The following is a 6,957-nucleotide window of genomic DNA, read 5'->3' on the forward strand; positions in this document are numbered from 1 at the left end:
TTTCTTTCTTTCTTTTTCTTTCTTTTTCTATTTTTCTATTTTTCTTTCTCTCTTTCTTTCTTTCTTTCTTTCTTTTTCTTTCTATTTCTTTTTCTCTTTCTTTCTTTCTTTTTCTTTCTATTTCTTTCTTTCTCTCCCTCTGTCTTTCTCTCTTTTTCTTTCTCTTTCTTTCTTTTTCTTTCTCTTTCTTTCTTTCTCTCCCTCTTTCTTTCTCTCCCTTTCTTTCTCTCTTTTTCTTTCTCTCTTTCTCTTTCTTTCTTCTATTTCTTTCTCTCTCTCTCTTTCTCTCTTTCTTTCTCTTTCTCTCTCTCTTTCTCTCTTTCTCTCTTTTCTTCCTTCCCACAGAATACTGCTTTTAACTTGAAAAATAAAACAAAAAGCTATTTCATATGTTTTTAATGGATTAATTTTTACTGTAGTTACATTGCCTTGTTAACAGGGGAAAGCAATTCCCCTCTGAATCAGTGGGCCAGAATTCCTTGTGGTTGTTGTTAAAATAGATAACCACTAATTGGTAATAGTAATTTGAAGATCACAAGATTCTGAGCACAGTTTGTAATGTCTCTGGTCTAAGGATTCTTTGTGTTAGCAGAGTAGAGCACAAGGGAGGGGTGACTGATTTTTCTCTAGGACAAAATTCCCCATATTACACAGCTGGAATCACTATTGTCATGGATCTAAAACTGGTGAGGAGAGGGGAAATACACAGAACACGAGATCACAACAAAACAGTAAGAAGTGAGGTGGCTCAAGGTTCTCTCAAGGGTTAGGTTTCTTGAGGTGCACATTTCTGGCCCTCAAAACCTTCAGCAGGATCCTTTGGCCCTCTGGACACTCTGGTGGTGGTGAAGAGTGGGAACAGGAGCTAGAGCAGGAGTGGGGGCCTGGCAGTGTGGCTGCTGCAGCAGGAGCGCTCGTGCAGCTGCCTGGGGGCCGACTGGCAGCAGCAGAGTCCTGAACTAAGGCAAGTGCATTCTTCTTGCATTCAGAGCTGGTTCTCCTTCCCTTCACGGTGCTGTGTAGATAATGCAGTGGTACCCCAAAGGTCTGGTTTTGTGATGCCTGTAAGGCCCTCAGCCTTGAGACTGCAGAGCAGTTGTACAGCTTTGATCATGTCTGAACCCTGACCAGGCCCCTCATGCTCCTGCTCACAGCTTCTCTCTGGCAGGTGTTCCCAGGGGCTGCCTACCAGCACGGACTGTGGAGCAAAGTTAGTGATAGTAGCTTTGCTTAACTGGTAGTTGAAAAGTTAAAGAAGGATACAGAAGACAGGACTTTCCAGCCTCTGGAGGTTATCATCTTACCTGTCAATGGAACAGTGAAACCACAGGCCTGCAGGTTTTTCTGAGGTGAGAACTTGCAGCTGAAGCTATTGCTGTGTGTCAATTAAGATGAAGAAAATGCTGAACCAAATAGCTAGGCTGGGGCACTCTACTCCTGAAAGGAAGATTCAACTCCTGGCCAGGTCTCAGTATTCTCCCTGTAGTTTACTTTAAAAAGTTACACAGCAAAAAACAAGTTATAGAGAATGGATTGTAACCAGCTTCAGTTTCTCTGTGTGTGCTTTCATCTCTGGGCTGAAGAGTCTGGTTCCTTCTACACTCCTGGGCTGATGCTCTGTTGGGCTTTCTGCACAGTGAAGAATGGAGAATGTGGTCTCACCAGGGTGGAATAGTCAGAGTGGTGGGAGATGCTTCGTGCAACAGGAGAATCTGTCTTTGAGCCCACCTCTCTTCAGCTGAGGAAAGAGTTGGGCATGGGCCCACCACAATATGCTGTCCTATGAAATATGGACATCCATACCATCATTTTCTGACAGAAAGGCTGCAATTGTGTTTTGTAGAGAGCCTAAGCCCGTGGTGCATGGTATGTATTATTGTACCAAACCATCTGGGGCCTCTGCTGGAGAATAGTCTCTTGTTTACCCAGCTAGGCATAAGCACAAAATAAATGCTAAACTGCTTAGCTCTTTCCACACTGTTACCAGACTTAGGCATCCCCAGACCTGTTTCTCCAGGGGTGCATTTCGTAGGGGAACAACATAAAATTACAAGGTGCCTATGCAGGAACTGCGTGGGTAGTTTTTCAGGATCACCTGTTTGAGACTTACAGGCTTGCATTCCTTAGTGGATCTTGTTTACAGTCTTTTAATTTCAGTGTTTTCAGTCACCAAGGACAATCTCTCTAGTGGATAAAATGGATATCATACACAATAAAGCTGGGTATTATTTAACATTTCAGAATGAACTCTAGATCTTAGTATATGCTCTCAGTGCCTGTCCTCATCCCATAATGCAACACAAAAAAAATTATTTTCATATGCTTTTCTGGGTTGCTCTTCTTTGCAGTACCTGAGCTGTGTACAAACATTAAGGTGGTTACTGGAAAGAAGGCATGATGTCTATTATATAGATGGGGAAATTGAACTAGTTTGGTGCAAAGACCGGTGATGTGTTCAAACGGTCTGTGTCAAATGTCTCAGAACCTGTGTGTGTGTGTATGTGTATGTGAGAAGGAAAAAGAAGAAAAGCTTTTGGAAGCCTGACTGAGTGAGATTTAAATAATCTAAGGAAGAATTAACCAAAGGGGAGGATTTTAAAAATAAGGCATTTTATGTGGTATTCTTGCAAAAAACCTTGCAAATGTATTATTTAAAAATTATGGAAATTCCACAGTCTGCTGCATATGAGTGTCCAGTTTTCAACTCATTAGAGTTAAAAAAAAAGACTTTACAGTTGCTTTATATATGGATGTCAACACAGTAGTAAACATGTAGTTCTAACCAACATTATCATTTCTTCCCACAGGACTTATCGAGATGGCATAGCTGGCCATTATCTTAATCTGGACAGATCGGCCTGGCTAGTACTGGGTGTTTGATTTACTACAAGTGTGTCAGCACTTCTGGTTAGTTAGTAGACTGTAACTACTAGATAATGCATTAACTGTTTATTAGCTGACAAAAAATAGTAAGATAATGGATGTTGCTAGAGTTTCAAGTGTCTAGTGTAGAAAACTGGAATACTTCCCCAAACAGAAATTCTATGGACAATATAGTTGTATTTTGACACATTTAGACTTTTTGAGACATTTATCCAATAGTTTCCCATGGCAAAGTACTGAAGAAACATCTACTGTTTCCAACCTGGTTTTTTGCTGAATTCATTGTGCTGCTTCTGGAGATCCCTACTCTTTTCTAAAGAATTATCCTGTAAAAGGGAAGATAGTCAATGGCAACATTTCATCAGCCTTGTGGGTATGTAGAAAAACTTGTGTTTCCTGGGAGGTGGAGTTCTCTTTGTATAAAGTGATGCTTGTATCTTTCTGCTGGTGCAATTACACATAGCTTGGGCTGCCTTAATAAAACACTCCTTCATGTACAGAAAATGAAAGAGTTTATCCAAGATTAGAGTATGACTCATTTCTAGGCAGATATTTTTTCCAGAATAAGCTACCTTGTGTTTTCATTTTATTTATTAAATTCCTGTTATTTTATATTAAGGCATATTTGTGCAGTAGTGGAATAATTTTGCTGAAATAAATAGAACTTGGTACAGCCAATAATTTCCCTTCTTCTTCTGCATGCAGGTTGCCCACAGATGGAGAATTTTCTCCTTGTTTGAAATTATTGCAACATAATTTGCAGGTGCTACTACAGAAATAAGGTAATTATTTTGTTACAAAGGAAAAGGTGTTAAGTGAAACTGTTGTTCCCTTCCCCTTGAAGATTGCTCTTAACTCCATGGTATCAACACATATTTAACGAGAATAAGCAAAATATATTGCTTAAATATTCCTCTGTTTTAACACATTTCAGTGTCTAGCTATATTACACTTGGCTCTTAGTACATACTTTACATTTTAAATTGAGAAAAATAGTCAGGATCATTTTTTACTTGGCATTATTAATAAGTGAGAAGTATTTATAAATAGTTAGTGGCATATACTAGTTATTTTACAAATTTGTAAGATAATACTTGCGTAAGAGCCAGAAGTCGTAAAGTGATACATGATAAGGAATCAGTCCACAGTGCTCCCAGAATCTTTAATAAGGTGAGCTAACTTGAACAATGTGCATTTTAGTATAGTTAACTGAAGGATAAGATTACTAGGAAAGAAAAATGTAATTTAGTTATCTGAGGGAGGGCTGCATCATGAAAAGTAGTGATACAGAAATGCAATTAAGAGCACACAGAAATGCCATCCTTATGAATAAATGTCAGGAGCACTGTAGCATTAGGGATTTTGTTGATGGAACAGTAGGTCTTGCCCTGATACCAAGGCAAAACCTGAGAAACCAGTTAAGCAGAACTATGTGGGACCTAGAAACCCTTTTTACAGAAGAGACTTTAAAAGCTTAATCTCTTTAGCCCTTCAATGAATCAGGGAAGCACTAACTCACGTGGAATTACATGAATAAAGAGAATAACCACAGAAATCTTCAGTTTAGCAGACAAATCTTTTAAAAGATGTAATGTTTGAAAACTGAGTCAAGAAATGTTTTTTATTTAAAAAAAAAATCAAAACGAACAGAAAACCCCATAGATTAACTAAGCCCTGGGGGAAAAATTGATAGATAGACCTGTGAACTATTCTTTTTCACATGAAATCTTTAAACCAAGGTGGCGGATTTTTTTCCAAAGGATATATCCCTTAACCTAATTTTCACCTGTACCATGCGAAAGGTCAGGCTGGAGACTTGTGGTGCTTTCTTCCATCCTGAAAACCTATGATGCTATGAAACCTCAAAATGAAATACAGAAACCCCTTTCAAATGTTTTATAAGAATTTTAGAATATCTTCCATAATATTCGTATGGTATGAGGTTAGACACTGCAATTAATGGACTTTTAAAATAATTTAACAGGCTACATTTTAGCTACATTACAGTTGGGGTTTTTTTTCCTGTTTGTATTGCTATATTTTGATTAATAGTCATTAGAATTGCAGTATCTCCTTTATTTAGGCTACCAAGCCCCTTTCCCTGATAAGATTTTCTTTCTTTATTGGTTTATCAAATCTTTTAAGATTGATATTTCAATGGTGGGTGTTCACCTCAGGATAACTTTCTGGAAAGCATATTCTGTATTTGGCAGTGATCACAAACAACATCAAAAGCAAAATTACTGAAGCTAATAAAAACAAACGCTAGTGCAAGAAGTAGTTCCAAGATGTTAGACAGACTGGTGGGATAATATGAAAATTTACAAGATTTCTTTCTCTTTTATGTTAAAAACTCTCAGTAACTGTATTTTTTTCTTATGTGTTGATAAAATACGAGCATGCTTTTGGACACTTAAAAGTGCTAATCACAAAATAACAATGATAACAAGCAATGTAAGACATTTATCTTGTAACATATAATCCCAGTGTCAGATAAACTCTTCTTTTCCAGCATGCATATGTAGCTCTTATTACTGAAACTCAAGCTGCACATAATTACTGGTAACAGAAAAACACTGGCGTTCACCTCCCACACACAGAGCTACACCTTGCCCTCCAGGAAATCCAGAGAGCTTCCTAAGAATTATTTCTAGCTGTGGCCTGTATTTCAGCCTCTTTTGTATCATTTTACAGTGGAAGCTTGTCAGAGCCAACCCTGACTGGTGCGCAGGGTTTGACTGAACAAAGAAATGAAACTCATAGTGAAATCTTGTCTTACATTGGACCTTTTATCACAGGATCTCTTCTGCTTGGTTCAACAAGTTTGATGCTTTACCCAACACAGACTGATGCTGGAGACAATCTCTGTTCTCAGCAGTAGGAGTCAGAGGGCAGAATCAAAAGCATATTTCAGTAAAAGTTACTCTACAGATTGACACGGAAGAATTAGCTAAAATAGTATTTCCTTTGTCTATATTTCCAAATTGATCATATTTTCCTCCTGTTTGGAGGAAAACAGGAGGAAAACTTATTTCCTAAGTTTGCATGGAATTATTATGAAAGAAAAGGCACAGCGTGGTTACCTTTGGCAGGAGAGAGTTAGGCTCAATGGTTCAAGCCCTGGTTTTTTATTTCACCAGGTGACTTTTAAATATATCTGGAAAGAAATGACAGCATTCAATCTGATACCAGGATTGTATCTATCAGCTGACATTGCATCTGGCTATTACCTCTGTCCTTTAGCCTCACATGGAAATGTGCAGTACTGTAGTGCCAGTATGGGATTCAGGAGATCTCTCCTGTCCTCGGTCTCCTTCTACACCAATACCTTGTGTTTACCTCTGATACATCCCTTTGTACCTTACTCTTCTACAAAATTGGTGTGAAAGCATTTTTGCCTTATATGAATAAAGAAGCAGAATATATATTCTAGAAAGAACAAGGGCCCAGCAAATCTCATAGGGAATCCTCTCCTGGGAAACAAAGTCACTGCAAAGGAATTAGAGACTATCAGATCACAATTGATCTCTACATGGTGACCAGAATAGGGAAAGTAACTCTTGATTGCCCAAGCAAGTTAATACTGAGAAAGGATAAAGAGGTTTATACTTCATCTGTATCTGGCACTGATGCAAGGAAAGGAGGAATGCTGTTTAGGATTTGGGTCCTAAATTCAAAGAGAGTGATGAAAAATTAGAAGGATTTCATAGAATAGAGATGAGACATGATTAAAGGATACTCTCCTTCTAATGTGGGGCTCAAGGAGTTCCACCTCTTTAGCTTATCAAATAGAAAGTTAATGGGGGCCCTTTATGTACCATTCTATGGTGTAAATATTCATTTAAAAAATCCGTGCCTTAGCTCTGGCAGACAAAGATCCAAGACCTGCAATTTTAATTTATAGTTACCCGTAATCAAGCATTGAGAGGGTTACCAAGAATTATGGTAAATTTTCTCTTGATATTTATATCAAAATACAAGTGTCCCCCTTAAAATTATACAATCTAGTTTGGACAGGGATGAGTTCACGAAAATCTGCTCTCCATTATGCCAGAAGTCAGACTAGAAGACCAC

The sequence above is a fragment of the Coloeus monedula genome (genome assembly GCF_965178545.1).
Source record: "Coloeus monedula genome assembly, chromosome: 9".
NCBI classification, from domain to species: Eukaryota; Metazoa; Chordata; class Aves; order Passeriformes; family Corvidae; genus Coloeus; species Coloeus monedula.